This window comes from Balaenoptera physalus (assembly GCF_965194825.1).
Source record: "Balaenoptera physalus genome assembly, chromosome: 13".
Taxonomy (NCBI): domain Eukaryota; kingdom Metazoa; phylum Chordata; class Mammalia; order Artiodactyla; family Balaenopteridae; genus Balaenoptera; species Balaenoptera physalus.
In genome coordinates, this window is record NC_138892.1 from 104457595 (window position 1) to 104482193 (window position 24599).

Here is a 24599-nt window from a genome sequence, read left to right on the forward strand (position 1 = left end):
GCTGTGATCATCCGTCAGGTGGGATCTGTTAGGCACACACCAAGTTTTGGGGGCTTTCACGTACATTTCCTCATTCAGTTCTCTCAAGAGCCCCAAGACGTAGGCATTCTCATCCTCCAAGGTCACAGTTAGTATCTGAGGTGCTGGTATTCCCACTCAAGTCTGAACTAAACATGCCCTGTCCTAGAAAAAGTCCTCTCAGTTACTCCTGGAATAAGCCCTAGTTTATGAAATGAAAGCTCTGGCCCGAGAGAACTTTTTTTTTAAAAATGCAAAAAATATTTTTTTATTGAAGTATAGTTGATTGACAATATTATATTAGTTTTAGGTGTACAACACAGTGATTCAATATTTTATAGATGATACTCTATTTAAAGTTATTACAAAATAATGGCTATATTTCCCTGTGGTGTACAATATATCCTTGTTGCTTTTTAAAATTTTATACAGAGTAGTTTGTAGTAGATACAAGCTACTATGGATAAAATAAAGTACCCAGAGACCTCTAAGAGACCTTGCAGTTTTAAGTTCTAGATTTTCTCTCCCCTCTGCCTTGGTGTGAGCAGAATCATCTCATGCTCACATAATGAGCTTTACCACCAGCCTCTCTCTCGGCAAGATCTGATGACTTCAAAAGACCCTCAGATAATGTCTCCTCGCTTTATACCTCTTTTTACTTCTCAGAGCATTTTCCTCCTCTGAAGAGGTCGTGGGATCCCCCTTTGGACCTCATTTGCCTCTCCAGGAAAAGGCTTCCCCCAGGTTCTGCTCCCCTGACACGCACCCCCTCATCAGAAACCAGCGATGCCCTCTCTCAATTGGCCCCATCACGTCCTCCTGGTTTCGCCCAGAGCTGCTGCCACGACTTCCCACCTCGCCTGTCTGGTGAACATAACTCCTGTGTGCTAGGGCTCGGGTATCGGAAAGGAAACAAGACACGTTTCCACCAACAACCCATAAGTCCATCAAGCCCAGGAGGTCGGGCCAGCCTCTTCATCAGTTATCAAAGTGAGGGAATTAGGACCCAAGCCCTCCTCCTCGAACCGAAGTCTATTTACCCCAAACACCAGCAGTCACTTAGCAGAGTGATGCACCAGCTTGATTTGGGGAAAAAAATTCCTGGCATTCTAAGCTGCGAGCACGAAAACATTGCAAGGACTTACTGGTTGGGAGAACAGAGGGGGTTTATGATCCACTTAAAATATTTGTGTAAGGAAGGCAGGGATTCACCACCTGTTTCCCCTCCCACTGATATTTATGACAGCTGAGGAATCTTACCCTTTACGAAAGCCTCGGCTCCATGCCCGAACTTTCTCGCCTATTCTTTCCATTTACATGAACATTTCCATAGAAAAGCCTAAATCTCGTCCTGTCATGAGGAAGCAGAGCTCTCCCAATGCCTAGTGGGGTGGGGAGCATTTTTCTACAGGTCTTGACAGCTCAGCTCCAACTTCCTGTTTGGAGTGTGAGGCTGATGGGCTGCCCTCTGGGTCCTGCTCTTCCGGATCTGGCCCGGTGTTTGGCTCCCAGCATCTCCTGATGGAGGGAGTTTAAGAACGGGGTGCGTGGTAGGCATGCAAACAAGAGGTGGCAATCGCTCCAGCCTCTCCTGGTGCCTCTTACTCCTAAAGCATCATTAGCTTCCTCCTGGAAGGTGACTGGGTGGGTGGGATCTATCTCCCACCCCTCCACCACCACCTTCAAGGGCTGGTCACGCCAGGAACCCTGCAGGTGAGGTTCTCCCCTGTCCCTGAGGAGCTTACAGTATTCTGGAGGGGGGCACCCCTACGAAAGCAGAAGATTTCAGAGCTATAGGTACCCTTCAAGGTGATCTGGTCCAAATCTCCTCCTTGAATAACCTGGAGACTGGAGAAGCAAAGTGAGACTTGAGTCAAGGTCACCCAGCTCATGGATGGTAGGCAGGGACTCCACCAGAGCTTCTGACTTCCAATCCAGTGCACTTTTCACTGCGACATCAGGGTCACGATAACAAATAATTGATTGAGCGCCTGTCTTTGGAGGGAGCTGCTAAACAAAGCACAATTCATAGACCTGGTCCAGGCCCTTTGCCCAAAGTCTCGTGTGAGGACAGAGGGCTGAACGCATCCACGCCGGCAGCGCTGTTGGAAAGGATGTCGTGGTCAGAGCACATACACTTGACCAAGGGGAATGCAGTCAACCACGTGCTGCTGTACTGCAAGGGTTCTTGGTGGAATGATGACATGCTAGCAAATCCTGTAAGTCGCGTCAGAACGCAGAGATGGGAGAGTAGCTGTGGTTTGTTGGGCAGTGATAGAGGGCAAGGAGGCAGCCTATTGAGAGGCACTGGGTCCAGATGACAGATTTTGCACACGCTTCAGCATCACCCTTTCACCCCCAACCCCTAGACATCATGCACTTCAAACATCCATAAAATGCCAGGAAACGGGAAGCCTGAGGAGGTTCCAGAATGCCAGGTTTGGAGAGCATTCTAGAGCACCCCCAGAGGCCAGCCCATGCCTCCTGGAGGAAGGGCTCCACCCATCTACACCTGCAGGCTTTTAAAAAGACTTATCTACACTGTCTTAAAATCGAGAGAGAAGAGAATTCTGCAGCCTGCAGGGAGCAGTCTCCAGTGCTGCCCTACCCCTCATCCCCGGGAGCCTCAGTTCAGCCTGCTTCAGCCAGTGGCCACTCTTGCTTGCCTTGGAGGGAGTAGAAGCAGAAACTTAGCTGCATTTTGTCGCTACCGCACCATCCCTCATTGAGCTGGACCAGATTAACTATGCCCTCTGTATCCCTCTCCACCCTCTCTAGCCATTTCCTCTGCAGATTATAGAGAGCTGCAGCTTTCCAAACGTCATGACCCTCCCAGAGCCCTCCTCTTGCTTCACCTTCATACAAGCCCAGAAAAACTGCTCCTACATTCAACCCTGGCCACCCTCCTGTGGCAGATTCTGGATCCTCTGGAGGGCTTTTCTGACTGTCTCCAGAGTGAGGGTCATGAACTGGCCAATATCATTGCCCTATGATTAAGCCACTAATAGTTAAGCATCGTAAAGTCATAGTCACCAGCTCATTTTAAAGGAGCTCTTTTTCCCCAAGAGTCCAATGTGCTTCCTAAGTGTTACACTGCCCCATCCCCTTATTACATGAAAAACCAGCAAGACTGTGTTGAAAATCTTAACCAAAATCTCTGCCTCGTCCTAGCTTAGCGTCCTTTCCCCTTATGTGGTTCACTGTAGTCCACTGAAGCCACCACTATCTGCCTCTGGATCGACGGTCAGTTCTCAATTATCCACATATAGAATGGCTATTTTGTGGGTCTTTATTTGCTGATGTGTTGAGACACAGTCCTAAGGCTGGGACCTGGGACCTGGGACCCTTTGCTGCAGTGCTTGCACCTGGATAAACGTCTCCTCCTGCAACAGAATACAAAGAAACTATGAGGGACTAAAAATAACCGCGTGCATGTGCAGTTGGGCCAAATTATGGACAACAAGACACAAAAAGACCAAAATAACCCAACTGCCACTTCTGAAGAGTTGGGAGCGAACACAAGGCATTGGGAGCCAAAGCAGGGTACTGCGCATGCCCCCTGCACACAACGCTACCAGAGAGGTGAGCAAGCCCCCTCATCCACCCCTCTGGCCCGACACCCTCACCCATAGAAGGAACCAGCCTGCTGCACCCGCACCTTGGGGAGTGAGCAAGGGGACTTATTACTCCTTTTCACTCCCCCCTGCTGCAGCAGGCACCCCAATAAAGCCATGCCTGAATTTCTTGTCTGTCACCTAGTCAATTTCTACTGATTGGAGAAGGCCGAGAACCCTGGTTGGTATCAACGTGGCAAGGACTTCCAGAAGCCAGGCCATTCTGTGCGAACTATAAGAGGAAAGCAGACTTCCGCGCCTCAGAGAGCTGAACACAGAAACTTGGAATGGCCGAGCTTTGGATAGTTGGACCACCCCGAGAACCAGGTGATGTGCGGTCAGCTCCTCGGGCTTAAGGGAGAGGAAAGTCATCTGCTCTTCTAAGAAAGCTGGGTCCTGGGTGACGATCAGCATCCCCCGTGAGCTTAACGGGAGGCTGCAAATGTTCGTTGATGAACAGGCATCATTAGTTAATCCATCTGCAGGCTCTGAACACCCACAAGGGATTTGAATTCCACACGACTGAAGCAGCGGCAGAGGCAGCAGCTGTCGATCGGCACCTGCCACAGGGGAACTGGCCAGATTTCAGAAAGGGTCCTCTGAGGCCAAAGACCGCAGGAAGGAGAGATTCCAGGGGGATCGGGGGCGACAGCTGGGGCTGGAGGGGAAGGTGCGGAGAGGAACTTGACGGGGAAAAAAGAAAGGAGAATGTGCAAAAAAAAGCAAATGACCCTCCATGAACATAGGAAGAAAAAGGCTAAATGGCAAAGGGAGTGACCTCAAAATGAAGCCAGAGATGACTTAGAGGAACCCTGGCAGGAGATCTCAGACAGCCTTTCCCAAGGACACCGTCCCGCTGTTTTGGCCACCAGAGGGCTCCTGTATTCCAAAAATATTATGGAAAAGTGGCAAATGTCTCCAATATTCTCCACTCTGAGCATACACACGTGAAATTAGCCCTTTCTGTGTATGCGTACAGAAAACTGCCTTTGAGAGTTGGAGATTCAATTCTGATTTCGACAGGGTCCCTGAGTCAATATGGACAGAAAGTATCAACCTCTCTGCTCCGTTCCTCTATCTGCCAAAATGGAGAGGTGGCCCCGTGTCTTGTTACAATCCACAGCCAGAATCAGGTGGGAGAGAAGGAGAGGGAGAAAGGGGCTCTACTGAGTCAGACTTGAGATTTCAGAAAGACATCACCTCTTCTCAGTATTTCTATTCAGCTAAGGATAAGAAGGCCTGTATCTTGGATGTCTTGTACCACCCTTGCCCTGGTGAAACTCGTATATCAAGGAAAAAATTAATGCACATGTGTTTGGCAAAAGGCTCAGGTGAATGGGCCACTTCTGTCAATTTCTAACTATATGGCCTTGGCCTAAACCCCTAACCTCATGAGCTACAATTCCCTCCTCTATAAAAGGTAAAGTGTTCTTATCTCAGAGGCTGGATGCAGAATTGAATGAGATCATGTCTTTGAAGGGAGTTGGCACATGGTCAAAGCTCAGGATTCACACATTTACTAGAATCTGCCCTACACGTGAAATTGACATTACAGAGAGTAGCAACACGATTGCAAAACTGGCACAGACTGGGCATGAGGAAGAGAAGGCTAAGAATGCCTTCAAATATTTGAAGGATTATTATGATTAGGACTTTTATCACCTCAAGGTGTAGAAAGAGGACTCATGAGTGGCAGAATTGGGGAATCAAATCAAGCTTGCTAGAGAATGACTGCCATTTCCAAACATGAAAGCTTCCCCCAGACGGAGTAAGTAGTCCATGTAAAACAGCAGTTAGCAGTTAGTGTTCCAGGAGAGGTCGGCTGAGCGATAGAAGGGAAGTGACGGTGCACATTCCTGCATCAGGTGGGAAGGGCTGGATTCGGTGACCCACAAGAACCTTTCCAACTCAGGAAATTCTATTATTCTCTGTTCCAAGCAAAGGGACAAAAGGGAAAGCATTGTTATGTCAGGCTGGTGAAAAGGATGGTCTGTTTTCCAACCTGGCAGTTGTGACACCTTTCCTACATCATATGCTCTTTATGCATCTAGCCACCTCTGATCTTTTTCCTGCACGTCGAGCGGCCGGTGCTTAAGCCTTGGATAATTACTTCCATGCCAAGAGTAGGGTTATGCACACCAAAGATGGTTAGTATAGACTCACTCCAATATTTTTGGAATGACTGATCGGTGTTTCTGACACAATAGTCATGTCCAGAGGAAGGTAGGGATGGAGGGCAAAGCTGTGAATAAGGAGTGAATAAGTGTTGAAGAAAAGGGGTTAGGTTGGCTCAGAGTTCAAGCTTATTTAGATCAGGAACTGTGTAATTTGGGGCACTTTCCTATCCTCTCTTCTATCTGACGCTGAGAACAACCCTTTTTTTTCACAACCAGGGAACTCCATAAAAAGGCAGAAGTCTGAACATACAACTTTTGGAAATTCTTCCTCTGTATGAGTCCCAGGGCAAGACTAAATTCCACTTAGACCTTCTATCTTAAGGAGGTAAGTGAGTTTTCCTGCTTTTTCTAAGATAGAATGGGCCGAGAGAGAGAAGGTATTCCCAGCTCTTGGGGAAGGATGGTTTTGAAAGGAATCAGGAGATGCAGTATATCTAGGGGGTCAAAGCATGGGTTACCATCTAAAGAAACTTGGTTTTGAGACTCAGCTTGATCATTCGCTAGATGTGAAAATATTTAACAATATCCAAGTTTTGGTGCTCTATCTGTAAAAGAGAGATAATAATATCTCCTGGATTTTTGCTGAATATATAAAGTGTCCAGTATAGGGCGTGGCACAGAGTGGTGTTCAGACTATGATTGGTTGGTTTTGCTATTGCAAATTTGGTACCAGTCAGGAACAAGGGACAAAGGAACTGGAAAAATCCCAGCTCGGATAGGAAGGATATGCAGATTTATGGAGTCCAAGAGAGGCGTGGGTATGTTTGCCCTGAAGTTGTCACCAGGAAGCTGTATGTCTGGAGCTACATAAATGGGCTGGTATCTGTACCATAGGGTTTGGTTGGGGTAGGGAGAGGAGGGCGTGGGTGTGCACTGCGTGTCGTCACAGGCAGTGTCAGTCACCTTATAAAGAAACAGACTGGACCATGTTGCATTACAGCAAGGGAGCTACATTCTCCACGTGGCTGAACTCTGGAAAGTAACAAAACCCTGTTGCATGTAAGGCTGCCCGAGTTAGGACAAACGTAGACCCTGAGAACCAGTCTTAAAGCAATGAGTTATGTCCTAGGGCCTATGGTGGCAGCAGCTCTGGTTTTTGTGAGGCCAGCAGAAGGGAGATGTCCTATGACTGCATAGATGGGAAACTACATGTGAATGAAAAACGGTGCCGTTGTATCAGTAAACCAAGGATGTTGCAGCCACCAAGCCAACACGTTACAGCTGCCCCTGACGGTGGGCCCTGACGGAACTCAGGATGGAAACAGGATGCCCACCATCAAGCCTCAGCCACTGCAGCCACCCCGACCGCGCACCCTGAGAGGACTCACGGTGGGAAAGAACAGGATACCGGCCCCAGATAGCTGAAGTGCATACCAAAGGAATGACTTCAATGAGCCCAGAGTTTTGCATAGAAAAGCGCTAAATTCCTTAACTTGAGATGTCTGGTTTTTCTTTAATTAACAATAATCTTTTGATGTTCCAGCTACCCAGTCTTTGTCGCAAAAACCCGTATAGATCCTGGTTCTTCCCTTACCTCTTCAGAGCGGTCCCTCGGTGTGACCTGAGATGCTGTGGCCCGGGCTTAAGTCCTCAGTTTTGTCCGCCAAATAAAACATAATTCTCAACTTTTAGGTTGTGCATTTTTTTCAGTTGACATACATTATCCCCACAGGGCTCCCCTACACTCAGGTCTGTTAAGACACTGGTATTACTGACCACAGACATTATGAAGTCATCTTCTTCAGTGCTTTAAACATAAGGCCATTACTCACGAGTGGGGGATGACGTCTGTCTCCCATCTTCACTGAACTGGTACCCAGATACCAATCACACCATATCAGGGAACCGTACACATCTACTGGCCCCCACTGATGGCTGCAGTAAGTGCATCATGTTTCATTGGAAGAATGGAAGAACACCATCGTTTTAGTCACAGCATCATGATTTGTACCAGGATCATGAGGGTCTGGGGCAGAGATTGGAAGGAACCGAATTCCAACTCCTGGCCGTGTTACATGCTCTGTCAGGCAGGTGTCCTGCCAATGCAGCAGGTTACCAAATACGTCAATAGCCCCCTCCGTCATGCAGGGCAAATGTAATCACCTTTCCTCTGCAGAGGAGGCCTTGGAAGAGATCAGCTAACTGTCTTCAAAAGTTAAGCAACTTCCTTCTCACGAACTTGAAGTGGGAGAGAATGCAGGTCGTCTGTTGTTTGCAAGAACTTCCTGTGTCTCTGCCCTCCAGCCCACCCCCCTGGAGGGGCTGCAAATCCAATGGAGTTCAGACTTTTAAGATCATAACTGACAGTAATAAGTAACTTTTATGTCGTGACCCAGGACACACACACAATCATACACACAGACATATACTTCGCGAACCAGTACTTACTACGTGCATGTTCTTTGATATTTTCTATTTCATTCTATACTTATCCATTCCATTTTTAAGTTGTTCATGACCTGAATTTCACTGTATAACCTAACCTTTGAACTATGTTCTTCACCATTGATCTTGCCTACTGATTCAAAAGCCTGCAATTCCTCTCCATTTCCTCCCAAATAAAGCCCAAATTCTTTAACACGACAGGTAAGACCATTTAAATGGTCTCTATCTTCCATTTCAGTTCTGCCATCTTCACCCAAGCACCCTATGCTCCCAACACACCTGGCACCTGCCTCTCCTAGGTGACTCAAGCCCACCTAGAGAGAGGGGAGATGTGCACGCTCCCATCTCTCTGCCTTGCTCGTGCCCTACCCTCAGCATAGATGTGCTTCTCGCTGCAGGGAAAATTCCTCTCCATCCTTAAGAACTATCCCAGATGTCACCTCCTCTGAAGACTACCTTGACCTGCCCAAGCAGAGCCAAACTCTCCACTAGGTTCCCACGGTCTTGAGGAATTCCCTTTTTGCTTAGCATTTAGTGATCATCTGACCCTCCTTATCATAGCTGAGCTGGCCTTTTCTATTTTTGAATTGGTAGAAATAATTTTAAAAGAAAAAAATACCACTTTTGGTCTTTTCTTTCCTTTATGATTGGCCCTTGCCTTCTTCCTTCTTTATCTTCAACCTACCTCTTGCCCCACCACCATCTCCACGATGCTCAGAACCACCAGGAGAATGGGAAGGTCAGATTAGGAGGAAGAGGCATGGTCAAAATTAGTGGTGACAAACCAATCTGGTTCTAGTTTCTCTTCCTCCAGACTGACAGGGAATCCAAGCTTGGTAAAGGCACAACACAGTCCATCGGAGTCACAGGAGGTTGGAAAAGGCAAGGGGAGGTGGAGAAACCAAGGACAAAGTGAGAACACTGGCGAAGGCGCTGACGTGAGGAACGGAATAAATACTGATTCACGGGCTGCAGCAAACCCTGATGCCAAACAAAGGCCCTGTGGCCGCCTCAGATGGTAGGCAGTAGAGGCCCTGATTTACAACTAGTTGCAGAGTTTAACCAAAAGACCCCCCAGTGCTCTGTTGTTTTCAGAGCAATTAAAGACCCCCCAGTGCTCTGTTGTTTTCAGAGCAATTATCCACACATTATTCCATTTCATTATGGGGTGTCAGAGCTGGAGGGAACTTTCAGAGGTCAATTAGCCTTATCCCTCTTCCCACAGCAAGTCAAAAGGCAGGCAAGAGACTTGCCCGAGGTCACATCCCTGAGTTAGCAGCTGAATGGGATGCTCTTTTATCAAACCTGCTTCACACACATGGGTGCCCAGAGCTCCCCTGTTCCGGTGGATTCAGAGGGCTCTCACAGTTTTACACAGCCTGCATTTCAAAGCCCCTCAAGGAAGCAGTGTGGTGCCTACCAGATCTTTGAAAGATTCCCAGGCAGAGACTCTACAGCCTCCCTCTGGTCAACCTTCTTAAAATCTGCTGCCACATGAGCTAAGTTGATCTTCACAGTATCATATCCCTATGACCAAGAGTGCCTAAGCTATGAACTCACCAGTAACTCGTGCCAAGCTGCCTCTTCTTTTGCACAAGATGTTCATTTAAAATCAAATTGCACATAAATCCCTCCAGTTTCTGCTCATTTCCCTCAGCCCTTGGCCTTTTTTGGTCTTTTTTCCCCTCTCTGCTCCCAACCCTGTCTGCTGCGAGTCTCTGAGATGACACACGGGCAGGGAAAGCTGGGCAGACTAGGGGAGCATCCTGGAGTCGCGCTGGAGCCGGTGGGCGAGCCCCAGGGCCACGTCCGCCCGAAGCGCACAGGCTCCCCGAAGGGGTTACAGGGATGGCCTGATGCAGCTACCCTCATAGAACTGGAACGCCCCTTAAGGACTCTTCTAGAACAACTCCCTCATCTTACAGATGTGGAAAATGAGGCCCAGAGTGCAGAACGACTTGCCCTTGCAATTGGGGAACCCAAGCTAGGAGAGCACCTCAAGTGGCCCCTCTCCCGGACTAGTTCACTTTCTGGACCGCTGCCTCTGACTCTGCGGATGCGGAAACTGAAGCTTAGAGAGGTGAAGAGATCAGCCATGATCCCAGAGCTACAAAGTGCGGGCTTCAGTACTGGACCCACAGTGCGATGGGCGAGCGGCAGCTAAGGGAGGACCGGGAAGGGGTGGGCCAGGCATTTCCCACGCGGCGGGAGACGCCTGCACAACTCCAGGGGGCGCTGTTCGTACCGCTCCCCCCAGTATGTGCCCCGCTGGCGACCGGGCTGGGGGCGCAGGGAGGGGAGGAAGGTGCCCCGATCCTGCTGACAATCATCCCCTGGGCCCGGCATGTCGGGGGCGCCCGCCCGGGTTGGGGTGCCTGGTCCCCCAGCACCGCACGCGGCCCCTGTTCGGGAAGTTGGGGACCGGGTCCGAAGGCCTTTTCCCATTCGGTGGGATTATCCCTTTTGAATTGTTTAAAAAAAAAAAAGCTGCAGCGAGCGAACCCTGCCTGACAACACCGAAGGAATTTTTCCCAGGGATCGGCCGAAAGCTGACTCACATTTAAAGACTTGCCCAAAGTGGTCATGCCCCTCTGAGCAAATACCACAGGCATGTCAAACCCCGCTCCCCACGGCCCCGCCGCCAGGCCCCGCAGCTGCCCGGCCCGGCCCGGCCCGGCCCGGCCCGCGATTGGGCGAGCGCCGCGCTGCTAAGCCGGGCCAGCCAACCGCGGCTCCGCTTAGACGGGCCAGCCAATCGTGGCGCCGCTTAGCCCGGCGCAGCCAACCGCAGCGCAGCTTAGTCGGGCCAGCCAATCGCAGCGCCGCTTAGCCGGTTGCTATCCGGGTCCCGGGTCCTAGGGAGGCGCGGCGGATGGCGGTTCCTGCTTGTTTTCTGGCCCACGGGCGGGGGTGGAGTGGCAGGCTCCGGCTGTGTGTTTAGGCAGGTAGAGGCCCGGAGGGAAGTGAAGAGTGAGGGCTGAGCCGCCTACGAGGGAGGGAGGCTGCCTCAGGGCTGTGAGCCGCAAGGTCCCACTGCGGCACGTGAGCTGCTGCGAGCTGCCAGGGACTCCGGCGCCGGCGCGGGGCGCATCCCTGGGAACCCATCCTTGGGAGCCGCTGACAGTCCAGTTCCAGGCTGCCCCAGAGCTCCAGCACCCGTCAGTCTTTTCTCCTCCACTTGTGGAAGGCAAGAAGAGGCACAGACCCATCAAGAGTGCAGAAGGTGCTGGAAAGAGATATCAAACGTCCGAGTTCTCTCCGTGTTCACAGCTAAATACACATGTGAGCCTGGCTGAGTCTCTTCACAACTATGGTTCCCGATTTTTCTCATCTTTAAAATGAGAGGTTTGGGCCCCTGTCACCTCTAAGATTCTGGTTCTTATCTCAACACCGAGAGGAACATTGAGGTCTGGTTTTCGTTCTCAGGCCAAACCACTTTTCACCCGGCAGCCCAAGGGCTTTTCTTAACACATGAATGGAATCAAGTCGCGTTCCCCCCCCCCCCCCCCCGCCCCGCCACACACACACACACACACACACACACACACACACACACTTAAAACCTTTGGCGCATCAGCATTACTCCCTCCACACCCAGCCTTGTCCCCTTCCCCCGCCCCCACCTCTTTCCTCCCTGGAGGGCCTTTGCACATGCTGTTCCCTTCATCCCCCCACCCCAGCCTCTCCCTTGGCCAACTCCTGACTCCTTCAGGTCTCAGCATAAATGTCACCCTGATCTGAATTGGCCCCACTGCCATTCTCTCTTATGACACCCTGTGGTTTTCCATCACAGCACACACCCTAAACTGTAATTTTACAAGTTTATTTGTACTTATTTGCTTAATGTCTCCTCCACTAGAAAGGACAGAGACCAGTTCTGTTTTTTTTTTTTTTTTTGTACCACATCCCCAGTGTCTACCACAGTGCCTGCCACTCGGTAAATATTAGGTTGAATTCATTAAAAAATTATCTTCAGGAGAGTAAAGAATCATTGTACCCATTTAACAGATGAGGCTGTGGAAGCTCAGACAGGTTAGGTAACTTACCTACATTCAAATGGTGAAAAGGTGACCAAACTTATCTCTGGTCTTCAGTTTCTGTTAGGCAATTGTATTAGGAGATCATAGGCCTTCCAAGAGGTAGCAAATAAATGCTAGAACAGATGGTTATAGCATTTTGGGTGCTGTGGTTTTCCTTCTGCTATCCAGGACTCTTTCCAGCCCATTGAAAGTTCCATTCACTTATTCATTCTACAGATATTCATGGAGCATCGATTATGATGAGCCCAGCAGCCCAAGGGTAAACAGGAGAGTTCCCCTCCAGAACTTACTGGTAAGTGTGAACTTCGAGACCACAAGCTATAGCCTTGTCTACCAAAGAGCAGAATCTACTGTGTCCATTTAGTAAAAAAATTTGGTCATCTATTCTGATGTTTTGTTGATTTCAGTGTCTGTTCTGGTATGTAGTAGGCTTAACCTGTATTTTTAACTGGACTAAAAAAATGCATTCCCAAAGCTGGAATATATTTTTTAAAGTTGAACCTACTGTTTCTTTAGATTAGCAGTGTTGTCTGGGAACCAATCATGGTTATTTCTAAAGGAGAAAGAAAAGATGCTACAGTGGGGAAATGTACACATGGCAAAAGACTTTTCTGGGCACCATTACCTTAGCTGTGATCTAGAAGCTGGCTCTGCTGTCAGCTCCACCAAAGACACACACACACCACCAGCACCACTGCCACAGCCACTGCCACTGCCACCACCAAATAGCTGAGTCAAAATGACATAAAAGGGAAGGGAGATGATACTCAGACCAAGTCCCAGCTCCCCCACATAGCCAAGCCATGTGATCTCTGGCAAGTCTCTGCCCTTCCAAGCCCCAGGCTCCTAATCTGGCCCCCGTGCTTTCCAGCTATGAAGCATCTGTGAAATGAACTGGCTCCATTACTTGATTCCTTTGCTTATTCAGCAAACATTTATTAATCATCTCCTATAGGCCAGGCACTCTGTCCAGCACTGGCACTGCAATTGAGAGTAAAACTAACTGTGGTCTCTGTTCTCAGAGAGCTTATGCTCCAGTGGCAGATACAACCATCAATTAAACAGTCACTGATCAAACAATCACCATACACATAGAATTACAAGTTGAACTGAGTGCCGCCGGGTGATCACATTGGCGTGTGCACCAACCCTGTGGCAGGAAGCCTCCTGCACACTGAAGGAACCAGAGGAACCCAGCATGGCTGGAAGAGAGCTGGGAGGAGAGGAGGGCCCGGGTGCTGCAGGGCCTTGAAGAACATGTTGGGGACTTCAGTCTTGATCCTGAGGGCGATGGGGAACCACGGGAGGGTTTTAAGAGGAGGATTCGATGTTCCAGTTTTTATTTTAGAAATATTTCCAGCTGAGGTGCGGGGCGTGAGTTAACAGAGTGGAAGTGAGAAGACAGGCTGGGAGGTGAGAGATGTTGGGAGCTTGAATTAGGATGATGATGGTGGGGAGGATATGATAGTGATGGGGAAGAAGTGATGATGGTGGGGAAGAGGTGATGATGGAGGGGAAGAGGTGATGATGGTGGCGAAGAGGTGATGATGGTGGGGAAGAGGTGATGATGGAAAGAGGTGATGATGGTGGGGAAGAGGTGATGATGAAGGAGAAGAGGTGATGATGGGAAGAGGTGATGATGGTGGGGAAGAGGTGATGATGAAGGAGAAGAGATGATGATGGGAAGAGGTGATGATGGTGGGGAAGAGGTGATGCTGGAGGGGAAGAGGTGATGATGGTGGGGAAGAGGTGATGATGGTGGGGAAGAGGTGATGATGGTGGGGAAGAGGTGATGCTGTAGGGGAAGAGGTGATGATGGTGGGGAAGAGGTGATGATGGTGGGGAAGAGGTGATGATGGAGGGGAAGAGGTGATGATGGTGGGGAAGAGGTGATGCTGGAGGGGAAGAGGTGATGATGGTGGGGAAGAGGTGATGCTGGAGGGGAAGAGGTGATGCTGGAGGGGAAGAGGTGATGATGGTGGGGAAGAGGTGATGATGGTGGGGAAGAGGTGATGCTGGAGGGGAAGAGGTGATGATGGAGGGGAAGAGGTGATGATGGAGGGGAAGAGGTGATGATGGTGAGGAAGAATCGATGGTGGGGAAGAGGTGATGATGGTGGGGAAGAGGTGATGATGGAGGGGAAGAGCAAGAAGCTGTCAAACTGGAGAGAGTACATCAACACTGGTCTATCTTCAAAGCCCAGTTTCTCATTTTTTTTTCCATTTTCTCCCGGTAAAAAGTGCATGCAAGACTGTAAAACTCAGCCCTTTCCATACCTGACACTGCACCAGACTTGGTCTCTATGTGCTTGTACTGGTTCCCATTCACTGTGGAATCCGGACACCCAACGTGGATCCCAGAGCTGAGAGTCTACAAAAATGTGTCTGTATCTTCTCTGACTGTCCCCCTGGCTGTGGACAAGTCACCACACATCCTTGCCTCTGTGGGCCCTTTGGGCGGGGGTCTCTGCCTTTCCCTTGAACTGGCTTCCGGCACGAGTACTGCTCCTGATCCTTTGACTCCTCTTGTGGGCAACGCGCGGGAGGTTCAGAGCCTGCAGTGCGGACTCCTTGTGGGCAGAGCTGATGGGGAAGGGTGTGGCGAGCAGGCCATTTTCCGCGTTCACACTAGGGCCCTTGTATAGACCTGATTCACTGGAGTCAGCCATTCCCTGCTTGGGCCCGTCTTGGCCCTCTGTTCATCCTTCCTGTGAGCCCCAGAAAGGCCCCTTGCCTGATTCACTTTCAGTTTCCCAGCCTCCCTCTCTCTCTCTCTCTGTCTCTCTCTCTGTCTCTCTCTCTCTCTCTCACATACACACAGCCTCAGGCTGTGGTGTTTTCCACCGAAGAGGGAACACAACACCGGCTCCCTGTGGTTCACCCCATAGGAAATGAGTCTTGTCTAAATGAGAAAATGTGTGCATATGTGTGTTCTTGACTATTTCACAAAGCTGCCCTCTTTAACCACCATTTTCACGGAATCCTTCTGCTGACTCCACCTGAAAAGGTAGATCTTTGGGTAGCCAAGCGCTGAGCTCCACTGGTGGGCTCCCTGGGGTGGGGATGCCCCGTGAGGACCCAGTGCACCGCCGCGGGGACCAGGAGCTCCACGCCAGAGAGCATCGTCCCAGCTCCCCTGGCCTCCTGCCCCCCGGGGCCCCCGGCGGTCCCTGTCCCAGGAGAGTCTAGGTGAGGGCTGTGAATAGCTCTGGACCCTCCCGACTGCGGTGTGCGTAGGGGGGTGAACATCCCCTTTTCTGTAAAGGCAGTACTTGTTCGGAGTTCTGAGACTCTGACAGCACCCACGTAGCAATGGCCAGCGTGTGGGTCTGGCTCGGGTCTGTGCTGGAGAGAAAGCGGGGTGCCTGATGGGTCTGACTCTGGTCAGAAAGCAGTGAGCAGTGTGCTTTTTTTTTTTTTTTTGTAGGGGTGGAATTTTTGAACTTTATTGAGAAACGACTTATGTAAAATGAACTACATTCAAAGTACAATTCCATGAGTTTTTTTTTTTTTTAAAGAACTGCTTACATTTAAATTTTTTTTTAAAATTAATTAATTTATTTATGGCTGTGTTGGGTCTTCGTTTCTGTGCGAGGGCTTTCTCTAGTTGCGGCAGGCAGGGGCCACTCTTCATCGCGGTGCGCGGGCCTCTCACTGTCGCGGCCTCTCTTGTTGCGGAGCACAAGCTCCAGACGCGCAGGCTCAGTAATTGTGGCTCACGGGCCTAGTTGCTCTGCGGCATGTGGGATCTTCCCAGACCAGGGCTCGAACCCGTGTCCCCTGCATTGGCAGGCGGATTCTCAACCACTGCGCCACCAGGGAGGCCCCCATGAGTTTTAAGGGTTGTATATACCCATGATACCACCACTACAATTAAGATACAAAACATTTCCATCACCACAAAATGGAGTTTTTAAAAATCATTTTAGATTGTTACATAGTATTACACTTTCTACTGACTGGCCCTTCCCAGGTTCCATTCATTCTTTCCTGCATCCACTCACCAGGCTAAGAGTTACCCAAAGGCAGGGTCGTATGGTGTGCACCTGTATATTCCCTCCTCTGAGCACAGAGCGTGTTTAGTGAATGAACCCATTTGGCGACCATTCACCCCGTGCCGTGCACGGCCCTGGAGGACCCAAGACAGGTCCGGGCCACGGTCCTTGCCTTCCGGAACGCCCAGCCTGGGTGGAGAGTCAGCTGTGGCAGAGTGACTGCCCAAGCTGTAACGGTAGGCCAGGGCTGGGGGTGACCCTGCTGCAGATGAGGACTCCACCCTCAGGACGAGCCCCTCTCCTGGCACTGATTCCCCTCCTGCTGCCTCTCTACCTGCTCCAGGCTTCACGTCTTCCGCGGCCTCCCTGGGGTCCCACGGCCCACGTCGGGGGTCTGCTTTCCGCAGGGGGACAGGCACAGATCTGACAGTGGAGTTGGGATCCCGTTTCCATCAGTGCCCTGCTGTCTGACTTGCACGTGTTCTCAAGCCGTCCTGAGCCTCAGTTTCTTAATCTACGAAAATGACAGCCAACATCACAAGCCGTTTCCCTGTGCCAGGCTTGGTTTTGACTTACTTGGTCCTCCCAGCACCAGTGGTCTTGGTTTTACAGATAAGAAAGTGAGGCCCAGGGAGGGAGCAACCTGTCCACAGGGGCAAGAGCCGAGTTGAAACCCTGGGAAGCAGCTCCCAACCCAAGCCTGACTTTGGCCCGCGCCGGCTCTCAGGCCCCCTTCCCAGGCCCCCTTGCTCTCAGCCTCTCAGGCCAGCTGCACCCAAGCAGAGCACGTCTCCTGGCATCACCGGCCTTTCAGAAACACGGGTCCCTCTGTCTCTTTCTGCAGGCCTTGACCTCAAGTCCAAGCCCGGACTCCAGGCGCGTCCTGCTGCCCCACCCCCTGGGCTGAACTCCCCCCTCCCCTTTCCTGGGCGCACAGCCTCAGGTCAGCGGTCAGCGGTCAGGTTCTCTGACCCGTCCCCTCCAGCACTCCCCTTTTCCCAGCCGGCCCAGCAGTCTTTCAACCTCAATTGACTCCTGCTGTTTTCTCCTCTCGGGCTCTCTCACTTCCTTTGCCCCTTTCATCCCTGCCCCCCACTCGGCTCCCACATCCTGCCCTGGGGCCCTCTCCCCGGCCCCAAGAAGTCTGTCTCGGTATTGTTCTCCAATTCCAACATTAGCATTCTCAAAACCCACATTTGCATTTTGATGGCTCCTGTCCCAGCTAGACAGGGGTACACTTTGATGCCTATATATTTTGGAGAGGAGAGCTTTCTCCTGCACAGTCTCATTTTCCACTTTGACTCCAGTGCATTCTCTGGTTCTGGGCCTGATTTACTCTGGGCCAAGACAGACTGAAGCCAGCACCTTTAGGCTATGCTGGGGCTTATAGGCTCACGGGCGGCTTTGCCTGTAGGAGCTCCGGGGAACAGGAGTCTCACTTCCCCCGCCTCCCAGCCCTGCTCGGAACGTGAAAGCTCCTTGCAAGCTCGCATCTGCAACCAGTGTTCTCTCCTCCCAGGCTCCAAGACCTGGCCTCCAGCACGCCGCAGCACAAGGCGGAGGCCGGGGACTGGGGTTCGCGGTGTCACCCCTAGCCGGGACTCCCAGCTGCGATATGAACCATCTCCGGCCTCGGCTCTAGGAAGAGCCACGAGGATGGGATATAGAAGCCTAGTCAGCCAGCATTTCCCAGGGCAGGGGTGTTCCGGCTTTTAGTTTTTCTCTGCCTCTGGGCTTCTGGGGTTCAGCCAGAATTAGAACGGCCAAGTGCCAAGCAACTGAGAGAAAGGAATCTCCTGCCAGGTCTCCAGGGGGTTCGAGGCCACTTCTTACAGAGGTTTAGGGAATTGTGGTTTGCATGGCAGGGCTTCCTGGGGTTGCATCCCAACTTCAGAGTGATTTATGACTCCTGTTCCTTTGAGAAGCTCTCGACCTTCGTTTCCACCTACAGCTGAGTCCTTCCATGCAGCGACCCTACAGAACATCTTATATGTATGGTGCCGGGGTGGATATTGAGGCACCTGGGCTGGGGAAACAGAGGCCCTTCCGGAGGCGGAGGCGAGGGGAGAGGGGCGGGGCGTGATCCTGGAGGCTTCTGACTCCAGGACGCCAGCGGGCCCATCCAGGGCAGCAGCAAAGGAGACAAGAGGAAATCTTGATTCCTCCAGTTTTGTCAGGCTTCAGCTAGCATTGCTGGGAAGAGTTCTGTATTCCTGGCTCTGTGCTGGTGACTAAGGTTGATGCAAAAAACAAAACAAAACAAAACAAAAAGAAGTTGGTCAGCCTAAAACCCCAAATATTTATGTTCTAGTGGGAAATACATAAACGCATCATAATATTAATAATGACTGCCCATCGATCACTTGCTCGTGTGGGGTGTTTTTACACGCATTATTTGTAACGTTCACAGCAAGGTTATATTCTGGTGCCAGTCTTACAGATGGGGGAAAAAAGGCTCCTATTAAAGGCTCCAAGGACACACGGCTAGGAAGTTGCTGAGCCAGAATTTACACCCATTCGAAGTTCATGGCCCACGCTCCTTCCCCAGCACCAAAGTGCAAGAAGAGGCTCAGCCCAAGTACCAGAGGGTGTAAAATAACCGTGTGCAGGGGAATCCAGGGGGGAAGCGCCCCCATCTCGCTCTGGGAACAGGAGGGGCATCCAAGGGGGGTGGGCATCTCTGGAGAGAGACGCCCAGGAGGACGCAGCGAACAGAAGCACTGAGATGCCCCAGAGCAGTAGTGAGTCATCCTGTTACCGAACCGAACGTGGCTGTGCTCGCCTGCGCACAGTAAAGCCGATCTCCTGACCCCAGGTTGTAGGGAAGGAAAGGGCAGCATTTACTGCAGGTGCCAGGCAAGGAGTCCGGGACAGCTAGGGCTCCAAACACCCGAACTCCCCAAAGGGTTTCAGCAAAGCATTTTTAAAGGCCAGGTAAGGGAGGGGTGTCCCGGCGTATGTGATCAGCTCATGCACAATCCTCTGGTTGGCTGATGGTGAGGTAACGGTGGTGTCACAGGGGTTCACATCAGTCCTTAGGCTCCAGGAGGCCTGGAGTCTGTGTGCTCATGGTCCTCAAGTAGTTAGCTTCTCCCATTTGATGGGAGGCGTGGGTGGTTTCACATCTGTAAATCAACTTGGGGCATGTGCATCAGATACTGTTGGGTTGGCCAAAAAGTTCCTTTGGGCTTTTCGTAACATCTTGCAGAAAAACCCGAACAAACTTTTTGGCCAACCCAATATTATCTAAGTCCTTCAGAGCGGAGCTAAAGCAGAGGGTATGGGGGAGAGGTCTGCCCCGGGAAGCCCCCATAGGTTACAATCCTGGAGTCTAGGATCTGAGGAGAAGAGAGTAGAGAGTAGGTTGGCACCAGAACACAGAGATGTCTGTAGGCATCTGGCCATGTTCTATAGGTGTTAGGGGAACATGGAAAAAATTTGAGTAAGCTAGTGATGTGAGAACTCAAGAAGACATAGGTAAGGAGTCTTGGGATGGGGAGAGAATAAAATGACACAAGAGATTCAGGTTACTGAAATCCCAGCAATGGGCAAAGAGATCTGGAAAAAAGTAGCCTGCGAATGGCAAAATGGTGTTAAGTATCTGAAATGATTTGGGGATGGAATGGGGGTCTGGAGCACGAGGTGAGGTGTGAGCTGGAGCTTCAGGTTTGGAGATTGCAACTAAAAAGGTGATGCTTGGGACTCCCTGGTGGCCCAGTGGTTAAGAATCCGCCTGCCAGTGCAGGGGACACGGGTTCGAGCCCTGGCCCGGGAAGATCCCACATGCCGTGGAGCAGCTAAGCCCGTGCGCCACAATTACTGAGCCTGCGCTCGAGAGCCCACAAGCCACAACTACTGAGCCCGCGTGCCACAACTACTGAAGCCCGTGCGCCTAGAGCCTGTGCTCCGCAACAAGAGAAGCCACCGCAATGAGAAGCCCGCGCACCGCAACAAAGAGTGGCCCCCGCTGGCCGCAACTAGAGAAAGCCCGCGCACAGCAACAGAAAGCCGATGCAGCCAAAAAATAAAAATAAAATAAAATAAAATTAGAAAAAAAACAAAAGGTGATGCCTGCAACCCTAGGAATGGATTTAAGCAACAGGGGTAACAAGAGACAAGAGAGGCGGGGATCAGATCTAGACTCAAAGGTCAGAGGGCAAAGGTGAGACGCAAAGGAGATGGAAAAGAAGCAGTGGTAGGGGAGAAAGTAAACTCCCAGGTGGCTGCCTCAGTCAACTCTGTCCTGTCCCTGCTTGCGACTCACGCACCAGATTGGGGCGTGACTGGCAACACTTCCCCCTGGCCTGCACTCCGAGCGTCTGTGTCCTATTTTGTACAAGGAAACCGGGCGTGAGTGTGGCATCTTACACGATGGCTGGAGAAACAGAGCACTTCCTAGGGGCTCAGTCGGTGGCAGCGCTCATGGTTATAAGTGGTGTCTGTTTACCCTATTCTTTTCCAAGTTCAGGACCTCCTCGAGATCAGGGACCAGATCTTTGTATGTACCCCAGTCGACACCGGGCACATTCTAGTCACTCTTCAGATGCCTCTCGAATGCTGAGAAAATGGGATGCATGAGGATTTCCTGTTGCCACCCTGATCGTTTAGCCCTTGTTGGCTGTTAGTCAAGAAAGAGCTTGAGAGTCAAGAACCAGGCCCTCTGGAGGCTCTGAACGCCAGCCCCTTCCTGCTCTCTGCTTCGTTTTCTCTGCCTAGAATATCAACCTCAAGTTTCCATTGATAGGGCCGTGGGCAGAGACCCGGGGCCAAGACAGCAGCCCTGAGATGTGGTTGGTGCCAGGCCTGGTTCCGAGTGGGGTATCGGGGACTTATGAGGCCAGCTGCATCACTCAGACAAGGTCATGGGAGGGACCTGCTGCTTTCTAGACTTCCGTGATCTCAGTTGGGGAGGGATGGGTGGGAGAAGCTTGGAAAAGCAAGGGTAGACATGGGCCCATGGGCACCTACCCACAGCCCCTTAGTGAGGGGAGTGGTGGGGAGCAGAGTCTGGGCAGGACCAAGGCCGGGACGGTGTGGCTGCACCTGAATCCAAGGTGCTTTTTTCTCAGCCTCGAGGTGAGAGTAGAGACATCCGTCCCGTGGGTCTGGTGAAAGGGTTTTGGGAAGGATTCTTTCCCTCTCATCACCACATCCTGGCGTGTCCTTGCAAAGCTGGCTCAAGGAGTCTGCCCTGGGAGCTGTCTGTTAAAATCCGCTCTCCACTAATGATGGCTTTTTTGCTCACGTTTGTTTGGGTGAGGCGGAGGTGTGAAGGGCGCAGAGTGTGTGGAAGCCCAGCGTCCCCCTTTCTCTTGGCTGTCCCAGGCTCTGATAATGCCGGTGGCCGAGACAGCCCCTGAGCTCTCAGGCCCCCGCTCCCCGAGCTGGCGGCTCGGCTTTCATCTCTGTTTGTGGCCAAGGACAGGGACAAGGGGACCAGTGCCCAGGCTGGCTAATGAGTAATGGGAGACTTGTCCGTCTGTGGCCCTGGACATGCCCCTGGGATGACCTTGAGGTTGCTGGAGCTGGGCAGGCCAAGGCCAGGGGGCTATTTCCTCTTTATCCTCTCTGCTGCTACCCAACCCCCTCCCACATGAGTCTCCCACCCCCTTCACCTAAATGCCTTGGTCTGAGTCATTTGTGAAAGTTATTCCAAAGGCGTTCCTCCTCCACTCTGCTTTTATTACACAGTGGAGAATGATGGGGCAAGTCTGGTGTCCATCTGAGTCAGCGAACTGTTCAGCCTCTGGTTACCTTCTTCCTCTCCCCACCCTGAGTGTTTGTGCAAATCATCCCTCTAGGGATGATGAACAAAGCCATGGAGGGGTCAGGCGCACACCTTTGTGAAGGGCTACGTCATCTTGATCTTCCTTCCTCGGGTCAGATCGCTTCCTGCCTTTCTCTCCAAGGGCCTTGAATGGTGGCCCAATAGGAAGGCAGCGGTCTTTGCTTCCTCCCCCTCTTCCTCCACGTGTGGCTCCCGTGCCTGCCCACATGGGAGTCTCTTCCCTGTGCCTGTGACTTGCTTACAGCTCTGGGTCCCTGGTGCAGTTACCCAAACTCTCCAAGCTGCACCAAGGGGCCTGCAGCACCCCTTCCTAGGGCTAGCGGGGAGCTGCGCAGAGGGCAGATGTCAAGTGCGAACAACAACAAAAAGATAGGAATTCCCTGTTTTGGAGCCTCGTGTCTTTCCTCCTACCCACCAGTAGCATGAAACACAACACGTGAAAAATGTTTTCCAGAGGAATGACTGAATAAATGCATTGCTAATGGCAGCAAATATATCTGTCCTCAGGGAATGAATCAGTTCATTGATTCTGAAGTGTCACTGTCTCGCAAGGAGTTGAACCAGGCACATGGAAACCATGCCCTAAAACAATTGAACTGGGCCTTAAAAAGTAGCAAGACTTTCCTATTTTATCTTGGATTAGTTTTTAGGGAGATTAACATTTGAGAAAGAGCTCCAGCCGCTGACGGAACGTAATTAGGTTGTAGCGTCTGTATTTTGTTAGGTGTTGGATATATTTCTGTGGGATGGAGAAATGGATGAGTGACAGATTAGCCATCGGTGATGGGAACAGTGCTTACATGAGCTGCTGGGGCTTGGGTACTTTTCAGGGGTCTGGGTACCAGCTTGCCGGATGGTCTTGGCGATGCCTCTTACCTTCTCTTCCTCCACCTGCCTGCCCCCCCAGTCTGAGGCGTGAAGCGACACAATCCCCAATCTCCGCATCTTACAGGAGAGCTAGAAGGCAAATACAACCTGGGACATAGGCCTTCAGCAGCCTCCCAGGCCAATCTCCTATGAACATGGTCACCTATCTTTCTGGGGCCTTTAGAGCAAGCAGAGTTGAGGGAGGGGAAGAGAAGAGGGTGAGGGGGGAAAAATGAACTGGACAATCACCGCAGGGCAGTGATACCCAAGAGAGCGCCTTTATCTCCCTCCCTGCCGTCCTGTCTCCGCCAGCATCCATTCTGCCTTCCTGCACAGTTAGGCTGTCTCCTAGGGACCGGGCCGGCAACACAGAGCAGAGGCGGGCAAAACGCTGGTGGATTAACTTGCCAAGCTCTTCCTCATCCCCTACTTTAAAGCAGCTGTTTCTTCAGGAAGTTCTGACAGGCCCCTCAGAGTTGTGACGGGGGCCTGTGGCTGGTGGGGCTCTGGGCTGCCTCAGCCCCGGGCTGCACTTTCTCAGCTGGGAGCCGGAACTTTGTGACGCATCCTGCAAGGAATTCCAGGAGGGCTGGTGACTGGCTCTGGAGCTTAGAACAGCTGCTTGGTGATGGCAGAAGTTCCAATCTCACTGCCTCCAGGAAGCCTTCTGGGATTCCCCAGCCAGGTGCTCCCTTCCCAAGTCCTGTAGAGCTTTTTTTGGGACACTTAAGAATCTCTTTTGTAGTCTCATGCTTGCGTCGTTGTCTTCTCCCTTTACTAGTCTGGGAGCTGTTAACAGGAAGGATCCTGATCTCATTTTTCTTGCATTGGTTGAGTGTCTATAAATACTGTTGACTCAGTGAAGAAATAAATGGCCATGTCGCCTGTGCTGGCCTTCTCACCTCTCCAAGTTATTTCCCGGAGAAAGGAGGTAAAGGTTAAAGCACCTTCAATACCTATTTTAGCCGCCTGTGTTGACGGTGCAGGCAGGATGAGGGTGCAGCGCCCCAGGGGAGGGAAGTCCAGGAAGTAAAGTAATGGGCGGACAGTTTAGCGGAATGGAATTCACGTGGGTGCTAGCCCTTGGGTCCCATTTTCTGGTTTCTTGGCCTGCCCTGTTCGTAAGGCCACAGTGCCTTGCTCTGTGAAATACTAGCTTGAACAAACCTGCTTTTTTACAGCCCCATTTTGGGCTTCAAAGAGTGAGCCCCTCATTAAGTTTCAAGAGGCAGGCTAGCAAGGTGGGTGGAATCTCAGGTTCTAGAACCCACTTCCTAGATTCACCACTAAATGACGGTGGAAACTGAAGCAAGTTACTTCACCTCTTTGTGCATATGCAAATGAGGAAAAGAATAGAAGCTGCCTCCTAGCATAGGGAGGATTGAAGGACTGAGCGCGTGGAAGGCTCTTAGGATAGTGGCGGCGGCGCTCGCCTGCCCTGATGAAAGCATCGGCGTTCAGAACAGCATCTTCCGATCCTAAGTTACTGAGGTCCTGCTTCCCAGCAAGCCACGCTGATATCCCTGTTAATGGAGAAACTTCTTCTGGGTCTTCCCTGAATGCAAGATGCACTGGACATCCACTGCCCACCACCGTCAGCACCTCCTGACCTTTATCTCCTGTGACCCCTGACCCCGACCGGGTCAGAATGTGGAGGCTCAGCCCAGGGGAAAGAAGGGCTGACCCTGGGTCAGCCTAGACAAACACCTGCCTTCC

General features: G+C 51.3%; 1 long non-coding RNA gene across 2 annotated transcripts in view; it reads left to right on the forward strand.

The window, feature by feature from the left end:
• Positions 1-347: 347 nt before the first annotated feature.
• The window catches only part of LOC309640969, a 140812-nt gene continuing 116560 nt past the window's right edge, over positions 348-24599 (forward strand). For both annotated transcript variants that reach the window (XR_014252468.1, XR_014252469.1), the window contains exons 1-2: positions 348-11476; positions 12451-12526. This is a non-coding gene — a long non-coding RNA (uncharacterized lncRNA). The remainder of the gene's footprint in view (positions 11477-12450; positions 12527-24599) is intronic.